At 46.5% G+C, this 20,802-nt stretch overlaps 6 non-coding genes across 6 annotated transcripts; all 6 read right to left on the bottom strand.

Annotated features, from left to right (window-relative positions):
- Positions 1-250: 250 nt before the first annotated feature.
- TRNAR-UCU (transfer RNA arginine (anticodon UCU)) lies at positions 251-336 on the bottom strand. Its single transcript is given in 2 exon segments — positions 251-286; positions 300-336. It is a non-coding gene; the product is annotated as a tRNA-Arg (tRNA).
- A 786-nt stretch (positions 337-1,122) lies between these two features.
- On the bottom strand, positions 1,123-1,208 carry TRNAR-UCU (transfer RNA arginine (anticodon UCU)). The gene is given in 2 exon segments: positions 1,123-1,158; positions 1,172-1,208. It is a non-coding gene; the product is annotated as a tRNA-Arg (tRNA).
- Positions 1,209-2,441: 1,233 nt separating this feature from the next.
- On the bottom strand, positions 2,442-2,527 carry TRNAR-UCU (transfer RNA arginine (anticodon UCU)). Its single transcript is given in 2 exon segments — positions 2,442-2,477; positions 2,491-2,527. It is a non-coding gene; the product is annotated as a tRNA-Arg (tRNA).
- A 790-nt stretch (positions 2,528-3,317) lies between these two features.
- On the bottom strand, positions 3,318-3,403 carry TRNAR-UCU (transfer RNA arginine (anticodon UCU)). Its single transcript is given in 2 exon segments — positions 3,318-3,353; positions 3,367-3,403. It is a non-coding gene; the product is annotated as a tRNA-Arg (tRNA).
- A 792-nt stretch (positions 3,404-4,195) lies between these two features.
- On the bottom strand, positions 4,196-4,281 carry TRNAK-UUU (transfer RNA lysine (anticodon UUU)). The gene is given in 2 exon segments: positions 4,196-4,231; positions 4,245-4,281. It is a non-coding gene; the product is annotated as a tRNA-Lys (tRNA).
- A 792-nt stretch (positions 4,282-5,073) lies between these two features.
- Positions 5,074-5,159, bottom strand: TRNAR-UCU (transfer RNA arginine (anticodon UCU)). The gene is given in 2 exon segments: positions 5,074-5,109; positions 5,123-5,159. It is a non-coding gene; the product is annotated as a tRNA-Arg (tRNA).
- Between the last annotated feature and the right edge of the window lie 15,643 nt (positions 5,160-20,802).

Genomic DNA, 20,802 nt, shown 5'->3' with positions numbered 1-20,802 from the left:
GTGTTTTAGACACACATAACAAATCTACATGAAGAATGAATTTCAAAACAGGATGGAAAAGCAGCATTTTAAAAGTTCACAAAACTGGGTTGCCTTCTTAGTCTTTTCTAGAAAGGGGAGCCCTAGCGATTTTTGAATTCTACAAAAATGCTCTAAAGGATAATAATAAATCATATATTAAATCATTTCTTACTCTTTATTATCTTATGGGTATTATATAGGACTTTCGCATCAGACACCAAACAAAAGCTGACTCTGGCGGGACTCGAACCCACAACCTTTGAATGCCTACACTTTCCTAGAAGTCCAATGCGCTATCCATTGCGTTACAGAGCCTGAAACTGAAAAAAATTGTTTGGAACTTCAGTGTGGCTAAAACTAATAAGAGAAAGAATAGTAAAAATGGAAATCACTCTAAAAGCAATCTTTCAAGATTTGAGAGCAGATTTTCACAAAATATTTACATTTTAGTAAAGACAAGAATTTCAAGCCAATTTTCTGGACATATCTTATGGCATACATTATGATTTCAGGAGGCAAATAAACTTTTTTGGAAAATATTTCCGTTTTTTTCACTTTTAAAGAATACTGAAGATAATGGATAAAGGTTTAAATTCTTTAGATACAAAACTCTTCTCCAATTAAAACAAGCCTCCAATCTTTGAATCTTTATCTTATCTAGACATTTACATTCGCCACTTTGTGCTAAAGAGTGTTTTTTTAGCAGCTTCCTCTACATTCTTTTCTTTGATCATTTTAAAATCTGATTTACATTTGGAAATTCAGGTATTCTAAAATATAACATCAAGATGTTCAATAATTTTAGAACCAGCAGAGAAAAACTCAGCGTTAGCATTTTCTCGACTCTCTCTGTGTTCTAGACACACATAACAAATCTACATGAAGAATGAATTTCAAAACAGGATGGAAAAGCAGCATTTTAAAAGTTCACAAAACTGGGTTGCCTTCTTAGTCTTTTCTAGAAAGGGGAGCCCTAGCGATTTTTGAATTCTACAAAAATGCTCTAAAGGATAATAATAAATCATATATTAGATCATTTCTTACTCTTTATTATCTTATGGGTATTATATAGGACTTTCGCATCAGACACCAAACAAAAGCTGACTCTGGCGGGACTCGAACCCACAACCTTTGAATGCCTACACTTTCCTAGAAGTCCAATGCGCTATCCATTGCGCCACAGAGCCTGAAACTGAAAAAAATTGTTTGGAGTTCAGTGTGGATAAAACTAATAAGAGAAAGAACAGTAAAGATGGAAATCACTCTAAAAGCAATATTTCAAGGTTTGAGAGCAGATTTTCACAAAATATTTACATTTTAGTAAAGACAAAAATTTCAAGCCAATTTTCTAGACATATCTTATGGCATACATTATGATTTCAGGAGGCAAATAAACTTTTTTGGAAAATATTTCCGTTTTTTTCAATTCCACTTTTAAAGAATACTGAAGATAATAGATAAAGGTTTAAATTCTTTAGATACAAAACTCTTCTCCAATTAAAACAAGCCTCCAATCTTTGAATCTTTATCTTATCTAGACATTTACATTCGCCACTTTGTGCTAAAGAGTGTATTTTTAGCAGCTTCTTCTACATTCTTTTCTTTGATCATTTTAAAATCTGATTTACATTTGGAAATTCAGGTATTCTAAAATATAACATCAAGATGTTCAATAATTTTAGAACCAGCAGAGAAAAACTCAGCGTTAGCATTTTCTCGACTCTCTCTGTGTTCTAGACACACATAACAAATCTACATGAAGAATGAATTTCAAAACAGGATGGAAAAGCAGCATTTTAAAAGTTCACAAAACTGGGTTGCCTTCTTAGGGTATGTGCGCACGTTGCTTTTTACCTGCTTTTTACCTGCTTTTTTGCTGCTTTTTCTTCTGCGCTGTTTAATGCCAAAATGGATGTGTTCTTCTATTCAAGCAAAGTCTATGGGAATTTGGGTTTCTTGTTCACACTATGTTGTTCAAAATGCTGCCTTTTTGTGGCAGAACTTTGGTCAAAAACTCAGCTTTGCAGTGCAAAACCCAAATGGCAAAAACAATTGACATGTTGCTTCTTTGAAAAGCTGAGTTTTTGACCACAGTTCTGCCACAAAAAGGCAGCATTTTGAACAACATAGTGTGAACAAGAAACCCAAATTCCCATAGACTTTGCTTGAATAGAAGAACACATCCATTTTGGCATTAAACAGCGCAGAAGAAAAAGCAGCAAAAAAGCAGGTAAAAAGCAGGTAAAAAGCAACGTGCGCACATACCCTTAGTCTTTTCTAGAAAGGGGAGCCCTAGTGATTTTTGGATTCTACAAAAATGCTCTAAAGGATAATAATAAATCATATATTAGATCATTTCTTACTCTTTATTATCTTATGGGTATTATATAGGACTTTCGCTTCAGACACCAAACAAAAGCTTACTCTGGCGGGACTCGAACCCACAACCTTTGAATGCCTACACTTTGCTAGAAGTCCAATGCGCTATCCATTGCGCCACAGAGCCTGAAACTGAAAAAAATTGTTTGGAACTTCAGTGTGGCTAAAACTAATAAGAGAAAGAATAGTAAAAATGGAAATCACTCTAAAAGCAATCTTTCAAGATTTGAGAGCAGATTTTCACAAAATATTTACATTTTAGTAAAGACAAAAAATTCAAGCCAATTTTCGGGACATATCTTATGGCATACATTATGATTTCAGGAGGCAAATAAACTTTTTTGGAAAATATTTCCGTTTTTTTCAATTCCACTTTTAAAGAATACTGAAGATAATGGATAAAGGTTTAAATTCTTTAGATACAAAACTCTTCTCCAATTAAAACAAGCCTCCAATCTTTGAATCTTGATCTTATCTAGACATTCACATTCGCCACTTTGTGCTAAAGTGTTTTTTTAGCAGCTTCCTCTACATTCTTTTCTTTGATCATTTTAAAATCTGATTTACATTTGGAAATTCAGGTATTCTAAAATATAACATCAAGATGTTCAATAATTTTAGAACCAGCAGAGAAAAACTCAGCGTTAGCATTTTCTCGACTCTCTCTGTGTTCTAGACACACATAACAAATCTACATGAAGAATGAATTTCAAAACAGGATGGAAAAGCAGCATTTTAAAAGTTCACAAAACTGGGTTGCCTTCTTAGTCTTTTCTAGAAAGGGGAGCCCTAGCGATTTTTGAATTCTACAAAAATGCTCTAAAGGATAATAATAAATCATATATTAGATCATTTCTTACTCTTTATTATCTTATGGGTATTATATAGGACTTTCGCATCAGACACCAAACAAAAGCTGACTCTGGCGGGACTCGAACCCACAACCTTTGAATGCCTACACTTTCCTAGAAGTCCAATGCGCTATCCATTGCGCCACAGAGCCTGAAACTGAAAAAAATTGTTTGGAACTTCAGTGTGGCTAAAACTAATAAGAGAAAGAATAGTAAAAATGGAAATCACTCTAAAAGCAATCTTTCAAGATTTAAGAGCAGATTTTCACAAAATATTTACATTTTAGTAAAGACAAAAATTTCAAGCCAATTTTCTGGACATATCTTATGGCATACATTATGATTTCAGGAGGCAAATAAACTTTTTTGGAAAATATTTCCGTTTTTTTCAATTCCACTTTTAAAGAATACTGAAGATAATAGATAAAGGTTTAAATTCTTTAGATACAAAACTCTTCTCCAATTAAAACAAGCCTCCAATCTTTGAATCTTTATCTTATCTAGACATTTACATTCGCCACTTTGTGCTAAAGAGTGTATTTTTAGCAGCTTCTTCTACATTCTTTTCTTTGATCATTTTAAAATCTGATTTACATTTGGAAATTCAGGTATTCTAAAATATAACATCAAGATGTTCAATAATTTTAGAACCAGCAGAGAAAAACTCAGCGTTAGCATTTTCTCGACTCTCTCTGTGTTCTAGACACACATAACAAATCTACATGAAGAATGAATTTCAAAACAGGATGGAAAAGCAGCATTTTAAAAGTTCACAAAACTGGGTTGCCTTCTTAGTCTTTTCTAGAAAGGGGAGCCCTAGCGATTTTTGAATTCTACAAAAATGCTCTAAAGGATAATAATAAATCATATATTAGATCATTTCTTACTCTTTATTATCTTATGGGTATTATATAGGACTTTCGCATCAGACACCAAACAAATGCTGACTCTGGCGGGACTCAAACCCACAACCTTTGAATGCCTACACTTTCCTAAAAGTCCAATGCACTAACCATTGCGCCACAGAGCCTGAAACTGAATCAAATTGTTTGGAACTTCAGTGTGGCTAAAACTAATAAGAGAAAGAATAGTAAAAATGGAAATCACTCTAAAAGCAATCTTTCAAGATTTGAGAGCAGATTTTCACAAAATATTTACATTTTAGTAAAGACAAAAATTTCAAGCAAATTTTCTGGACATATCTTATGGCATACATTATGATTTCAGGAGGCAAATAAACTTTTTTGGAAAATATTTCCGTTTTTTACAATTCCACTTTTAAAGAATACTGAAGATAACGGATAAAGGTTTAAATTCTTTAGATACAAAACTCTTCTCCAATTAAAACAAGCCTCCAATCTTTGAATCTTTATCTTATCTAGACATTTACATTCGCCACTTTGTGCTAAAGAGTGTTTTTTTAGCAGCTTCCTCAACATTCTTTTCTTTGATCATTTTAAAATCTGATTTACATTTGGAAATTCAGGTATTCTAAAATATAACATCAAGATGTTCAATAATTTTAGAACCAGCAGAGAAAAACTCAGCGTTAGCATTTTCTCGACTCTCTCTGTGTTCTAGACACACATAACAAATCTACATGAAGAATGAATTTCAAAACAGGATGGAAAAGCAGCATTTTAAAAGTTCACAAAACTGGGTTGCCTTCTTAGTCTTTTCTAGAAAGGGGAGCCCTAGTGATTTTTGGATTCTACAAAAATGCTCTAAAGGATAATAATAAATCATATATTAGATCATTTCTTACTCTTTATTATCTTATGGGTATTATATAGGACTTTCGCATCAGACACCAAACAAAAGCTGACTCTGGCGGGACTCGAACCCACAACCTTTGAATGCCTACACTTTGCTAGAAGTCCAATGCGCTATCCATTGCGCCACAGAGCCTGAAACTGAAAAAATTTGTTTGGAACTTCAGTGTGGCTAAAACTAATAAGAGAAAGAATAGTAAAAATGGAAATCACTCTAAAAGCAATCTTTCAAGATTTGAGAGCAGATTTTCACAAAATATTTACATTTTAGTAAAGACAAAAAATTCAAGCCAATTTTCGGGACATATCTTATGGCATACATTATGATTTCAGGAGGCAAATAAACTTTTTTGGAAAATATTTCCGTTTTTTACAATTCCACTTTTAAAGAATACTGAATTCTGAGGTATGAAGATGGCATTGAAATCAACCAAGATAACGGATAAAGGTTTAACTTCTTTAGATACAAAACTCTTCTCCAATTAAAACAAGCCTCCAATCTTTGAATCTTGATCTTATCTAGACATTTACATTCGCCACTTTGTGCTAAAGAGTAGAGATGAGCGAACCGGTCGCGGTTCGGCTCGAGGTTGGTTCGCCGAACGGACCTCCCGTTCGAGTTCGGTTCGTCGAACGTTCGACGAACCGAACTCGAACTGCATAGGAAACAATGGCAGGCAATCACAAACACAGAAAAACACCTAGAAAACACCCTCAAAGGTGTCCAAAAGGTCACAAACAACTCACAACACATGGGAAAGTGACAAGGACATATACTCATGCGAAAACAAAAGAGCTGGACAAGGAAAAAGAGGAGGACACACAGATATATGAGTATATGCAAGGAAACATGCCATTATTGTGCAACTTGAGCCCTGCTCATTCTTGGCTTCCAATCTTGATAAATTGCCTGAGCTCGCCACGTACGTCTTGGGGATCTTGTCGTGTCCTGCAGCCAGCGTTCTCTCGGAACCTGTCTTCAGTGCTGCTGTGGGTCTGCTGGCAGATAAGCACACGTGTCTGTCCACTGACAATGTGGACATGGCTCTCAGAGGACTTTTCTTCCCCGGGGTCAGCCAGGGGACGGGAAAGGCACGCGTATTTTTGAGAGTGCTTCATGCAAAGCATCTTTTTCTTTTTCAAAAGGGGGCTCAACCGATGCCAGTCAAGTGGGGTGTGTGTGGCCCAGTGAGTGGCAACGAGGGAGACTGTGGTTGGAGTCCCCTCGCTGTGTTTCTAAAAGAACCAAGATGAACAAGTCATGGCTCTCAGAGGACTTTTCTTCCCCGGGGTCAGCCAGGGGACGGGAAAGGCACGCGTATTTTTGAGAGTGCTTCATGCAAAGCATCTTTTTCTTTTTCAAAAGGGGGCTCAACCGATGCCAGTCAAGTGGGGTGTGTGTGGCCCAGTGAGTGGCAACGAGGGAGACTGTGGTTGGAGTCCCCTCGCTGTGTTTCTAAAAGAACCAAGATGAACAAGTCATGGCTCTCAGAGGACTTTTCTTCCCCGGGGTCAGCCAGGGGACAGGAAAGGCACGCGTATTTTTGAGAGTGCTTCATGCAAAGCATCTTTTTCTTTTTCAAAAGGGGGCTCAACCGATGCCAGTCAAGTGGGGTGTGTGTGGCCCAGTGAGTGGCAACGAGGGAGACTGTGGTTGGAGTCCCCTCGCTGTGTTTCTAAAAGAACCAAGATGAACAAGTCATGGCTCTCAGAGGACTTTTCTTCCCCGGGGTCAGCCAGGGGACGGGAAAGGCACGCGTATTTTTGAGAGTGCTTCATGCAAAGCATCTTTTTCTTTTTCAAAAGGGGGCTCAATCGATGCCAGTCAAGTGGGGTGTGTGTGGCCCAGTTAGTGGCAACGAGGGAGACTGTGGTTGGAGTCCCCTCGCTGTGTTTCTAAAAGAACGAACATGAACAAGTCATGGCTCTCAGAGGACTTTTCTTCCCCGGGGTCAGCCAGGGGACGGGAAAGGCACGCGTATTTTTGAGAGTGCTTCATGCAAAGCATCTTTTTCTTTTTCAAAAGGGGGCTCAACCGATGCCAGTCAAGTGGGGTGTGTGGGGCCCAGTGAGTGGCAACGAGGGAGACTGTGGTTGGAGTCCCCTCGCTGTGTTTCTAAAAGAACCAAGATGAACAAGTCATGGCTCTCAGAGGACTTTTCTTCCCCGGGGTCAGCCAGGGGACGGGAAAGGCACGCGTATTTTTGAGAGTGCTTCATGCAAAGCATCTTTTTCTTTTTCAAAAGGGGGCTCAACCGATGCCAGTCAAGTGGGGTGTGTGTGGCCCAGTGAGTGGCAACGAGGGAGACTGTGGTTGGAGTCCCCTCGCTGTGTTTCTAAAAGAACCAAGATGAACAAGTCATGGCTCTCAGAGGACTTTTCTTCCCCGGGGTCAGCCAGGGGACGGGAAAGGCACGCGTATTTTTGAGAGTGCTTCATGCAAAGCATCTTTTTCTTTTTCAAAAGGGGGCTCAACCGATGCCAGTCAAGTGGGGTGTGTGTGGCCCAGTGAGTGGCAAAGAGGGAGACTGTGGTTGGAGTCCCCTCGCTGTGTTTCTAAAAGAACCAAGATGAACAAGTCATGGCTCTCAGAGGACTTTTCTTCCCCGGGGTCAGCCAGGGGACGGGAAAGGCACGCGTATTTTTGAGAGTGCTTCATGCAAAGCATCTTTTTCTTTTTCAAAAGGGGGCTCAACCGATGCCAGTCAAGTGGGGTGTGTGTGGCCCAGTGAGTGGCAACGAGGGAGACTGTGGTTGGAGTCCCCTCGCTGTGTTTCTAAAAGAACCAAGATGAACAAGTCATGGCTCTCAGAGGACTTTTCTTCCCCGGGGTCAGCCAGGGGACGGGAAAGGCACGCGTATTTTTGAGAGTGCTTCATGCAAAGCATCTTTTTCTTTTTCAAAAGGGGGCTCAACCGATGCCAGTCAAGTGGGGTGTGTGTGGCCCAGTGAGTGGCAACGAGGGAGACTGTGGTTGGAGTCCCCTCGCTGTGTTTCTAAAAGAACCAAGATGAACAAGTCATGGCTCTCAGAGGACTTTTCTTCCCCGGGGTCAGCCAGGGGACGGGAAAGGCACGCGTATTTTTGAGAGTGCTTCATGCAAAGCATCTTTTTCTTTTTCAAAAGGGGGCTCAACCGATGCCAGTCAAGTGGGGTGTGTGTGGCCCAGTGAGTGGCAACGAGGGAGACTGTGGTTGGAGTCCCCTCGCTGTGTTTCTAAAAGAACCAAGATGAACAAGTCATGGCTCTCAGAGGACTTTTCTTCCCCGGGGTCAGCCAGGGGACGGGAAAGGCACGCGTATTTTTGAGAGTGCTTCATGCAAAGCATCTTTTTCTTTTTCAAAAGGGGGCTCAACCGATGCCAGTCAAGTGGGGTGTGTGTGGCCCAGTGAGTGGCAACGAGGGAGACTGTGGTTGGAGTCCCCTCGCTGTGTTTCTAAAAGAACCAAGATGAACAAGTCATGGCTCTCAGAGGACTTTTCTTCCCCGGGGTCAGCCAGGGGACGGGAAAGGCACGCGTATTTTTGAGAGTGCTTCATGCAAAGCATCTTTTTCTTTTTCAAAAGGGGGCTCAACCGATGCCAGTCAAGTGGGGTGTGTGTGGCCCAGTGAGTGGCAACGAGGGAGACTGTGGTTGGAGTCCCCTCGCTGTGTTTCTAAAAGAACCAAGATGAACAAGTCATGGCTCTCAGAGGACTTTTCTTCCCCGGGGTCAGCCAGGGGACGGGAAAGGCACGCGTATTTTTGAGAGTGCTTCATGCAAAGCATCTTTTTCTTTTTCAAAAGGGGGCTCAACCGATGCCAGTCAAGTGGGGTGTGTGTGGCCCAGTGAGTGGCAACGAGGGAGACTGTGGTTGGAGTCCCCTCGCTGTGTTTCTAAAAGAACCAAGATGAACAAGTCATGGCTCTCAGAGGACTTTTCTTCCCCGGGGTCAGCCAGGGGACAGGAAAGGCACGCGTATTTTTGAGAGTGCTTCATGCAAAGCATCTTTTTCTTTTTCAAAAGGGGGCTCAACCGATGCCAGTCAAGTGGGGTGTGTGTGGCCCAGTGAGTGGCAACGAGGGAGACTGTGGTTGGAGTCCCCTCGCTGTGTTTCTAAAAGAACCAAGATGAACAAGTCATGGCTCTCAGAGGACTTTTCTTCCCCGGGGTCAGCCAGGGGACGGGAAAGGCACGCGTATTTTTGAGAGTGCTTCATGCAAAGCATCTTTTTCTTTTTCAAAAGGGGGCTCAACCGATGCCAGTCAAGTGGGGTGTGTGTGGCCCAGTGAGTGGCAACGAGGGAGACTGTGGTTGGAGTCCCCTCGCTGTGTTTCTAAAAGAACCAAGATGAACAAGTCATGGCTCTCAGAGGACTTTTCTTCCCCGGGGTCAGCCAGGGGACGGGAAAGGCACGCGTATTTTTGAGAGTGCTTCATGCAAAGCATCTTTTTCTTTTTCAAAAGGGGGCTCAACCGATGCCAGTCAAGTGGGGTGTGTGTGGCCCAGTGAGTGGCAACGAGGGAGACTGTGGTTGGAGTCCCCTCGCTGTGTTTCTAAAAGAACCAAGATGAACAAGTCATGGCTCTCAGAGGACTTTTCTTCCCCGGGGTCAGCCAGGGGACGGGAAAGGCACGCGTATTTTTGAGAGTGCTTCATGCAAAGCATCTTTTTCTTTTTCAAAAGGGGGCTCAACCGATGCCAGTCAAGTGGGGTGTGTGTGGCCCAGTGAGTGGCAACGAGGGAGACTGTGGTTGGAGTCCCCTCGCTGTGTTTCTAAAAGAACCAAGATGAACAAGTCATGGCTCTCAGAGGACTTTTCTTCCCCGGGGTCAGCCAGGGGACAGGAAAGGCACGCGTATTTTTGAGAGTGCTTCATGCAAAGCATCTTTTTCTTTTTCAAAAGGGGGCTCAACCGATGCCAGTCAAGTGGGGTGTGTGTGGCCCAGTGAGTGGCAACGAGGGAGACTGTGGTTGGAGTCCCCTCGCTGTGTTTCTAAAAGAACCAAGATGAACAAGTCATGGCTCTCAGAGGACTTTTCTTCCCCGGGGTCAGCCAGGGGACGGGAAAGGCACGCGTATTTTTGAGAGTGCTTCATGCAAAGCATCTTTTTCTTTTTCAAAAGGGGGCTCAACCGATGCCAGTCAAGTGGGGTGTGTGTGGCCCAGTGAGTGGCAACGAGGGAGACTGTGGTTGGAGTCCCCTCGCTGTGTTTCTAAAAGAACCAAGATGAACAAGTCATGGCTCTCAGAGGACTTTTCTTCCCCGGGGTCAGCCAGGGGACGGGAAAGGCACGCGTATTTTTGAGAGTGCTTCATGCAAAGCATCTTTTTCTTTTTCAAAAGGGGGCTCAACCGATGCCAGTCAAGTGGGGTGTGTGTGGCCCAGTGAGTGGCAACGAGGGAGACTGTGGTTGGAGTCCCCTCGCTGTGTTTCTAAAAGAACCAAGATGAACAAGTCATGGCTCTCAGAGGACTTTTCTTCCCCGGGGTCAGCCAGGGGACGGGAAAGGCACGCGTATTTTTGAGAGTGCTTCATGCAAAGCATCTTTTTCTTTTTCAAAAGGGGGCTCAACCGATGCCAGTCAAGTGGGGTGTGTGTGGCCCAGTGAGTGGCAACGAGGGAGACTGTGGTTGGAGTCCCCTCGCTGTGTTTCTAAAAGAACCAAGATGAACAAGTCATGGCTCTCAGAGGACTTTTCTTCCCCGGGGTCAGCCAGGGGACAGGAAAGGCACGCGTATTTTTGAGAGTGCTTCATGCAAAGCATCTTTTTCTTTTTCAAAAGGGGGCTCAACCGATGCCAGTCAAGTGGGGTGTGTGTGGCCCAGTGAGTGGCAACGAGGGAGACTGTGGTTGGAGTCCCCTCGCTGTGTTTCTAAAAGAACCAAGATGAACAAGTCATGGCTCTCAGAGGACTTTTCTTCCCCGGGGTCAGCCAGGGGACGGGAAAGGCACGCGTATTTTTGAGAGTGCTTCATGCAAAGCATCTTTTTCTTTTTCAAAAGGGGGCTCAACCGATGCCAGTCAAGTGGGGTGTGTGTGGCCCAGTGAGTGGCAACGAGGGAGACTGTGGTTGGAGTCCCCTCGCTGTGTTTCTAAAAGAACCAAGATGAACAAGTCATGGCTCTCAGAGGACTTTTCTTCCCCGGGGTCAGCCAGGGGACGGGAAAGGCACGCGTATTTTTGAGAGTGCTTCATGCAAAGCATCTTTTTCTTTTTCAAAAGGGGGCTCAACCGATGCCAGTCAAGTGGGGTGTGTGTGGCCCAGTGAGTGGCAACGAGGGAGACTGTGGTTGGAGTCCCCTCGCTGTGTTTCTAAAAGAACCAAGATGAACAAGTCATGGCTCTCAGAGGACTTTTCTTCCCCGGGGTCAGCCAGGGGACGGGAAAGGCACGCGTATTTTTGAGAGTGCTTCATGCAAAGCATCTTTTTCTTTTTCAAAAGGGGGCTCAACCGATGCCAGTCAAGTGGGGTGTGTGTGGCCCAGTGAGTGGCAACGAGGGAGACTGTGGTTGGAGTCCCCTCGCTGTGTTTCTAAAAGAACCAAGATGAACAAGTCATGGCTCTCAGAGGACTTTTCTTCCCCGGGGTCAGCCAGGGGACAGGAAAGGCACGCGTATTTTTGAGAGTGCTTCATGCAAAGCATCTTTTTCTTTTTCAAAAGGGGGCTCAACCGATGCCAGTCAAGTGGGGTGTGTGTGGCCCAGTGAGTGGCAACGAGGGAGACTGTGGTTGGAGTCCCCTCGCTGTGTTTCTAAAAGAACCAAGATGAACAAGTCATGGCTCTCAGAGGACTTTTCTTCCCCGGGGTCAGCCAGGGGACGGGAAAGGCACGCGTATTTTTGAGAGTGCTTCATGCAAAGCATCTTTTTCTTTTTCAAAAGGGGGCTCAACCGATGCCAGTCAAGTGGGGTGTGTGTGGCCCAGTGAGTGGCAACGAGGGAGACTGTGGTTGGAGTCCCCTCGCTGTGTTTCTAAAAGAACCAAGATGAACAAGTCATGGCTCTCAGAGGACTTTTCTTCCCCGGGGTCAGCCAGGGGACGGGAAAGGCACGCGTATTTTTGAGAGTGCTTCATGCAAAGCATCTTTTTCTTTTTCAAAAGGGGGCTCAACCGATGCCAGTCAAGTGGGGTGTGTGTGGCCCAGTGAGTGGCAACGAGGGAGACTGTGGTTGGAGTCCCCTCGCTGTGTTTCTAAAAGAACCAAGATGAACAAGTCATGGCTCTCAGAGGACTTTTCTTCCCCGGGGTCAGCCAGGGGACGGGAAAGGCACGCGTATTTTTGAGAGTGCTTCATGCAAAGCATCTTTTTCTTTTTCAAAAGGGGGCTCAACCGATGCCAGTCAAGTGGGGTGTGTGTGGCCCAGTGAGTGGCAACGAGGGAGACTGTGGTTGGAGTCCCCTCGCTGTGTTTCTAAAAGAACCAAGATGAACAAGTCATGGCTCTCAGAGGACTTTTCTTCCCCGGGGTCAGCCAGGGGACGGGAAAGGCACGCGTATTTTTGAGAGTGCTTCATGCAAAGCATCTTTTTCTTTTTCAAAAGGGGGCTCAACCGATGCCAGTCAAGTGGGGTGTGTGTGGCCCAGTGAGTGGCAACGAGGGAGACTGTGGATGGAGTCCCCTCGAAGGTGTTTCTAAAAGAACCAAGATGAACAAGTCATGGCTCTCAGAGGACTTTTCTTCCCCGGGGTCAGCCAGGGGACAGGAAAGGCACGCGTATTTTTGAGAGTGCTTCATGCAAAGCATCTTTTTCTTTTTCAAAAGGGGGCTCAACCGATGCCAGTCAAGTGGGGTGTGTGTGGCCCAGTGAGTGGCAACGAGGGAGACTGTGGTTGGAGTCCCCTCGCTGTGTTTCTAAAAGAACCAAGATGAACAAGTCATGGCTCTCAGAGGACTTTTCTTCCCCGGGGTCAGCCAGGGGACGGGAAAGGCACGCGTATTTTTGAGAGTGCTTCATGCAAAGCATCTTTTTCTTTTTCAAAAGGGGGCTCAACCGATGCCAGTCAAGTGGGGTGTGTGTGGCCCAGTGAGTGGCAACGAGGGAGACTGTGGTTGGAGTCCCCTCGCTGTGTTTCTAAAAGAACCAAGATGAACAAGTCATGGCTCTCAGAGGACTTTTCTTCCCCGGGGTCAGCCAGGGGACGGGAAAGGCACGCGTATTTTTGAGAGTGCTTCATGCAAAGCATCTTTTTCTTTTTCAAAAGGGGGCTCAACCGATGCCAGTCAAGTGGGGTGTGTGTGGCCCAGTGAGTGGCAACGAGGGAGACTGTGGTTGGAGTCCCCTCGCTGTGTTTCTAAAAGAACCAAGATGAACAAGTCATGGCTCTCAGAGGACTTTTCTTCCCCGGGGTCAGCCAGGGGACGGGAAAGGCACGCGTATTTTTGAGAGTGCTTCATGCAAAGCATCTTTTTCTTTTTCAAAAGGGGGCTCAACCGATGCCAGTCAAGTGGGGTGTGTGTGGCCCAGTGAGTGGCAACGAGGGAGACTGTGGTTGGAGTCCCCTCGCTGTGTTTCTAAAAGAACCAAGATGAACAAGTCATGGCTCTCAGAGGACTTTTCTTCCCCGGGGTCAGCCAGGGGACGGGAAAGGCACGCGTATTTTTGAGAGTGCTTCATGCAAAGCATCTTTTTCTTTTTCAAAAGGGGGCTCAACCGATGCCAGTCAAGTGGGGTGTGTGTGGCCCAGTGAGTGGCAACGAGGGAGACTGTGGTTGGAGTCCCCTCGCTGTGTTTCTAAAAGAACCAAGATGAACAAGTCATGGCTCTCAGAGGACTTTTCTTCCCCGGGGTCAGCCAGGGGACAGGAAAGGCACGCGTATTTTTGAGAGTGCTTCATGCAAAGCATCTTTTTCTTTTTCAAAAGGGGGCTCAACCGATGCCAGTCAAGTGGGGTGTGTGTGGCCCAGTGAGTGGCAACGAGGGAGACTGTGGTTGGAGTCCCCTCGCTGTGTTTCTAAAAGAACCAAGATGAACAAGTCATGGCTCTCAGAGGACTTTTCTTCCCCGGGGTCAGCCAGGGGACGGGAAAGGCACGCGTATTTTTGAGAGTGCTTCATGCAAAGCATCTTTTTCTTTTTCAAAAGGGGGCTCAATCGATGCCAGTCAAGTGGGGTGTGTGTGGCCCAGTGAGTGGCAACGAGGGAGACTGTGGTTGGAGTCCCCTCGCTGTGTTTCTAAAAGAACGAACATGAACAAGTCATGGCTCTCAGAGGACTTTTCTTCCCCGGGGTCAGCCAGGGGACGGGAAAGGCACGCGTATTTTTGAGAGTGCTTCATGCAAAGCATCTTTTTCTTTTTCAAAAGGGGGCTCAACCGATGCCAGTCAAGTGGGGTGTGTGTGGCCCAGTGAGTGGCAACGAGGGAGACTGTGGTTGGAGTCCCCTCGCTGTGTTTCTAAAAGAACCAAGATGAACAAGTCATGGCTCTCAGAGGACTTTTCTTCCCCGGGGTCAGCCAGGGGACGGGAAAGGCACGCGTATTTTTGAGAGTGCTTCATGCAAAGCATCTTTTTCTTTTTCAAAAGGGGGCTCAACCGATGCCAGTCAAGTGGGGTGTGTGTGGCCCAGTGAGTGGCAACGAGGGAGACTGTGGTTGGAGTCCCCTCGCTGTGTTTCTAAAAGAACCAAGATGAACAAGTCATGGCTCTCAGAGGACTTTTCTTCCCCGGGGTCAGCCAGGGGACGGGAAAGGCACGCGTATTTTTGAGAGTGCTTCATGCAAAGCATCTTTTTCTTTTTCAAAAGGGGGCTCAACCGATGCCAGTCAAGTGGGGTGTGTGTGGCCCAGTGAGTGGCAACGAGGGAGACTGTGGTTGGAGTCCCCTCGCTGTGTTTCTAAAAGAACCAAGATGAACAAGTCATGGCTCTCAGAGGACTTTTCTTCCCCGGGGTCAGCCAGGGGACGGGAAAGGCACGCGTATTTTTGAGAGTGCTTCATGCAAAGCATCTTTTTCTTTTTCAAAAGGGGGCTCAACCGATGCCAGTCAAGTGGGGTGTGTGTGGCCCAGTGAGTGGCAAAGAGGGAGACTGTGGTTGGAGTCCCCTCGCTGTGTTTCTAAAAGAACCAAGATGAACAAGTCATGGCTCTCAGAGGACTTTTCTTCCCCGGGGTCAGCCAGGGGACGGGAAAGGCACGCGTATTTTTGAGAGTGCTTCATGCAAAGCATCTTTTTCTTTTTCAAAAGGGGGCTCAACCGATGCCAGTCAAGTGGGGTGTGTGTGGCCCAGTGAGTGGCAACGAGGGAGACTGTGGTTGGAGTCCCCTCGCTGTGTTTCTAAAAGAACCAAGATGAACAAGTCATGGCTCTCAGAGGACTTTTCTTCCCCGGGGTCAGCCAGGGGACGGGAAAGGCACGCGTATTTTTGAGAGTGCTTCATGCAAAGCATCTTTTTCTTTTTCAAAAGGGGGCTCAACCGATGCCAGTCAAGTGGGGTGTGTGTGGCCCAGTGAGTGGCAACGAGGGAGACTGTGGTTGGAGTCCCCTCGCTGTGTTTCTAAAAGAACCAAGATGAACAAGTCATGGCTCTCAGAGGACTTTTCTTCCCCGGGGTCAGCCAGGGGACGGGAAAGGCACGCGTATTTTTGAGAGTGCTTCATGCAAAGCATCTTTTTCTTTTTCAAAAGGGGGCTCAACCGATGCCAGTCAAGTGGGGTGTGTGTGGCCCAGTGAGTGGCAACGAGGGAGACTGTGGTTGGAGTCCCCTCGCTGTGTTTCTAAAAGAACCAAGATGAACAAGTCATGGCTCTCAGAGGACTTTTCTTCCCCGGGGTCAGCCAGGGGACGGGAAAGGCACGCGTATTTTTGAGAGTGCTTCATGCAAAGCATCTTTTTCTTTTTCAAAAGGGGGCTCAACCGATGCCAGTCAAGTGGGGTGTGTGTGGCCCAGTGAGTGGCAACGAGGGAGACTGTGGTTGGAGTCCCCTCGCTGTGTTATACATGCTTTTAGAAGGGCATGACATGGCTTGGAGGTTGACTTTCATAAAATGCAAACTGTTGGCTACCAAAATGCTGCCTTTCCAACAACTGTGGTTATAGGCAATGAGGAACATACTGATGAAGATGAGACGCAGATACCCGATTGGGATGACAACTTAAATATTCGGTCAGGGCAAGAAGAAACTCGGTCTGAGGGGGAGGGGAGTGCAAACACAACAATTGATGATGAAGTTCTAGATCCCACCTACTGTCAACCCACAGTCAGACACTCGAGGAGGTCAATAGAGGCGGTGGAGGAGGATGCAACCGACGTCGAAGTAACCTGGCGCCTTCCTGGACACAGTCGGAGCACTGGTAGCACGTCTACAACTGCATCCTCAGCCACCACTCTGCCTCTGAGCATTATTCGGGGTGGATCAACAGGTCGCATGGCCTCTAAGCCTTGCCTAGCCTGGTCCTTTTTTGACATAAAAAAAGATCGGCCAAATTATGTGATCTGTAACATTTGCCATGGTTATCTTAGTAGAGGTCAAAACCTCAGCAGTTTGACAACTTCTTCCATGAATCGTCACATGAATAAATATCATATGGCCTGGTGGGAAGCTCACCGTGCTGCAATGCGGCCTAGTGGAGCCAACCATCCACCGCCTGCCCCTTCCAGGGCATCCGCGCGCTCGTCATCTTCTAGGACTGTGGGGACAGCTGTCACACCTGTTTTTCCACCCACAACTTCCACCACTGTAGTTTGCTTGGTAGGTCGTCAGTTGGTTTGGAAGGGGAAACAAGTGAGTGTGTACAGCTCTCTCAGACATCGATAGCACCAACTTTGGATGAAGGCAACATCATGTCTCCGCCTGCACTTTCCTCCCAAAGCTGCATTTTTCCAGGGACACCCTACTCAACACCGTCTACACACAGCAGCCAGATCTCTGTCCCTCAGATGTGGTCAAATAAAAGGCCACTTCCTTCGACCCATGACAAAGCGAAGAGGTTGACTCTATCCCTCTGTAAGCTGTTGGCTACAGAAATGCTGCCTTTCCGCCTAGTGGACACACAGGATTTTAGAGACCTTATATATGTCGCTGTGCCCCAGTACCAGATGCCTAGTCGCCACTACTTCTCTAAGAAAGGTGTGCCCGCGCTACACCAGCATGTCGCACACAATATCACCGCTTCCTTGAGAAACTCTGTGTGTGAACGGGTGAATTTCAGCACCGATACTTGGACCAGTAAGCATGGACAGGGACGTTACATGTCGCTGACTGGGCACTGGGTAACTATGGTGATAGATGGTGAAGGGTCTGCTGCACAAGTCTTGCCGTCCCCACGACTTGTGTGTCAATCCTCTGTCTGTCCAAGTTCCGCCACTGCTTCTGCATCCTCCACCTCATTTGGGTCCTCCACCTCCGCCCCAAGCCTGCCTGGTCAGGCCACCAGCGTTCTCACTGCGCAGAAGGAATCACGCACCCCTCATTACTATGCTGGCAGCAGAGCGCAACGGCATCAGGCGGTCTTTAGCTTGACATGTCTTGGGAATAAGAGTCACACAGCTGAGGAGTTGTGGTCAGCTCTGCGGTCCGAGTTTAATAAATGGTTGTCTCCACTCAACCTGCAGCCTGGTAAGGCCGTGTGCGACAATGCTGCAAACCTGGGTGCGGCCCTTCGCCTGGGCAAGGTGACACACGTGCCTTGTATGGCTCACGTGTTGAACCTTGTTGTCCAGCAATTTTTAACACACTATCCCGGCCTAGATGGCCTTCTGACCAGGGCACGGAAACTGTCTGCAGTGCTCACTTCCGCCGTTCAAGCGCCGCAGCTGAGCGACTTGCATCGCTCCAGAAGTCTTTCGGCCTGCCGGTTCATCGCCTGAAATGCGATGTGGCGACACGCTGGAATTCAACTCTCCACATGTTACAGCGACTGTGGCAGCACCGCAGAGCCCTGGTGCAATACGTCATGACGTATAGCCTGGGCCAACGAGATGCAGAGGTGGGGCAGATCACCCTGATGGAGTGATCTCAGATCACGGACCTATGCACCCTTCTGCACAGTTTCGACATGGCGACGAATATGTTTAGCGCTGACAATGCCATTATCAGCATGACGATTACAGTCATTTACATGCTGGAGCACACGCTAAACACTATTCGGAGTCAGGGGGTGGGACAACAGGAAGGGGAGGAACTACAGGAGGATTCATATGCGCAAGACACAACAACATCACCAAGGTCCAGACGTTCATCATCACCAACGCGGCAGGCATGGGACCATGGGGGACAGGGATCAACAAGGGCGCATGGTAGCAGGCGAGATGTTGAGGAAGGTGCAGGAGGACATGAAGATATGGAGGACGAACTGTCCATGGACATGGAAGACTCAGCTGATGAGGGGGACCTTGGTCAAATTTAAGTTGAAAGAGGTTGGGGGGAGATGACAGAGGAAGAAAGAACGGTTATCACCTCTATGCCACAAACACAGCGTGGACTTGGTCCGCATGGCTGCGCAAGACACATGAGTGCCTTCTTGTTGCACTACCTCCAACATGACCCTCGTATTGTCAAAATTAGAAGTGATGATGACTACTGGCTTGCCACACTATTAGATCCCCGGGACAAGTCCAAATTTTGTGACATAATTCCACCCATAGAAAGGGACGCACGTATGCAGGAGTATCAGCAGAAGCTGTTACTCGATCTTAGCTCGGCTTTTCCACCAAACAACCGTGCAGGTGAAGGGAGTGATTCTCCCAGTTGTAACTTGACAAACATGGGACGGCCTCGTCATCTTCAACAGTCTACCCGTACCAGTAGGACCGTATCTGGTGCTGGTAACAGCAATTTTATGGAATCTTTTCATAATTTTTTTAGACCCTCCTTTGCAAGGCCACCAGAGACATCAAGTGTGTCACATAGTCAACGGATGGAGAGGATGATACAGGAGTATCTCCAAATGAACATCGATGCAATGACTTTGCAAATGGAGCCTTGCTCCTTTTGGGCTTCAAATCTAGAAAAATGTCAAGAGCTCTCCAGTTACGCCTTGAAGATTTTGTCGTGTCCAGCTGCCAGCGTTGTCTCTGAACGTGTCTTCAGTGCTGCTGGGTGTGTGCTGACAGATAAGCGCACGCGTCTGTCCAGTGACAATGTGGACAGACTGACGTTCATCAAAATGAACAAGTCATGGATCCAGAAGGAATTTACTACCCCTGTGTCATCCTGGGGAGAGTAAATGCTTGTGGATTTGGAATGTGCTTGATGCAAATCAAAACATCCTGTTTGCAACTAGGGCACAAGTCCTGCCACTGATGGGGTGTCTGTGTGCCCAATTTGGGGAAAAAAGTAGACTCCGCTTGGAGTAACCCTTGCTTGCTGTGTTTTTTAAAAATGATACAAGATGAACAGATCTGAAGGCAAGATGAAGGCAACATCATGTCTCCGCCTGCACTTTTCTCACAAACCTGCATTTTTCCAGGGACACCCTACTCAACACCGTCTACAGACAGCAGCCAGATCTCTGTCCCTCAGATGTGGTCAAATAAAAGGCCACTTACTGCGACCCATGACAAAGCTAAGTGGTTGACTCTATCCCTCTGTAAGCTGTTGGCTACCGAAATGCTGCCTTTACGCGTAGTGGACACACAGGATTTTACAGACCTTATGTCTGTCGCTGTGCCCCAGTACCAGATGCCCAATCACCACTGCTTCTCCAAGAAAAGCATGCCCGCGCTACACCAGCATGTCGCACACAACATCACCACTTCCTTGAGAAAATCTGTGTGCGACAGGGTGCATTTCAACACAGATACTTGGACCAGTAAGCATAGACAGGGTCATTACATGTCACTGACTGGGCACTGGCAAACTATGGTGAGAGATGGAGAAGGGTCTGCTGTACAAGTCTTGCCGTCCCCACGAGTTGTTTCAATCCTTGTTCTGTATGTAGAAGTTAATACACTGCTTCTGCCTCTTCAACCTCGTGTGGGTCCTCTACCTTGGCGCAAACCCTGTGTGGTCAGGCCACCCTTCCTTGCAACTGCGCACAAGGACTACCACACACCTCGTTACTATGCTGGCAGCAGAGCTCAATGCCATCAGGCGGTCAAAGTTTTACTTTGAAATGTATGGGAAATGTGAGTCACACCGCTATTACAGAGAATAGTAGTCAGGCAGGGTCAAAACATTAATTGAGGAACAGGAACAGAATGGGACGGCCAGGAAAGAATCAGAAAACAAGCAGAGGTGAAATGCGTATCGGCCAACAAGGTACATAAACAGCAAGCAGGAAAAGTAGTCAGGTAACAAGCACACAAAATCATAAAACTGAACTGGGGGTAAAATTAACCAGAGGTTCATAGCTATGTCTGGCAGTGGTCTGCAGACAGGATGGGCATAAAAAAGGGTGTGGTGTCTTCCCATTGGTTGTAGCTGAATGATGGTATTTCATCTGTGAGATACCCACCAGCTACATTCAGCCAGAGATTCTGCATCTGTCAAGGTAATGCAGCCCAGTGGGTGAGCATAACCTGCGTCCACCTGCGCCGCTGGCATCGACTACTCTCCCATCATCAGCACTATTCATGAAAGGAACACGTTGTCACCTGGCGACCGGAGTACAAATTGACGGAGCGGACTCCGTTGGTGACTTAACAGCCGTGTGCGGCAATGATGCAAACCTGGCTGCGGGCCATCCTCAGGGCAATGTGACACACGTGCCTTTTAGGGCTCACGTGTTGAACCGAATTCGCCAGCAATTTTTAAAACACCATCACGGCCTACATGGCCTTGTGCAGTGGGCACGCTCGCTATGTGCTCACTTCCATCGTGCGCACACAGCAGCTCAACAACTTTCATCACTCCGGA

Source organism: Anomaloglossus baeobatrachus, chromosome 3, assembly GCF_048569485.1.
Source record: "Anomaloglossus baeobatrachus isolate aAnoBae1 chromosome 3, aAnoBae1.hap1, whole genome shotgun sequence".
In the NCBI taxonomy this organism is placed as follows: Eukaryota; Metazoa; Chordata; class Amphibia; order Anura; family Aromobatidae; genus Anomaloglossus; species Anomaloglossus baeobatrachus.
The sequence above is the reverse complement of the archived record's forward strand: the minus strand, read 5'-3'. Positions and strand labels throughout refer to the sequence as shown.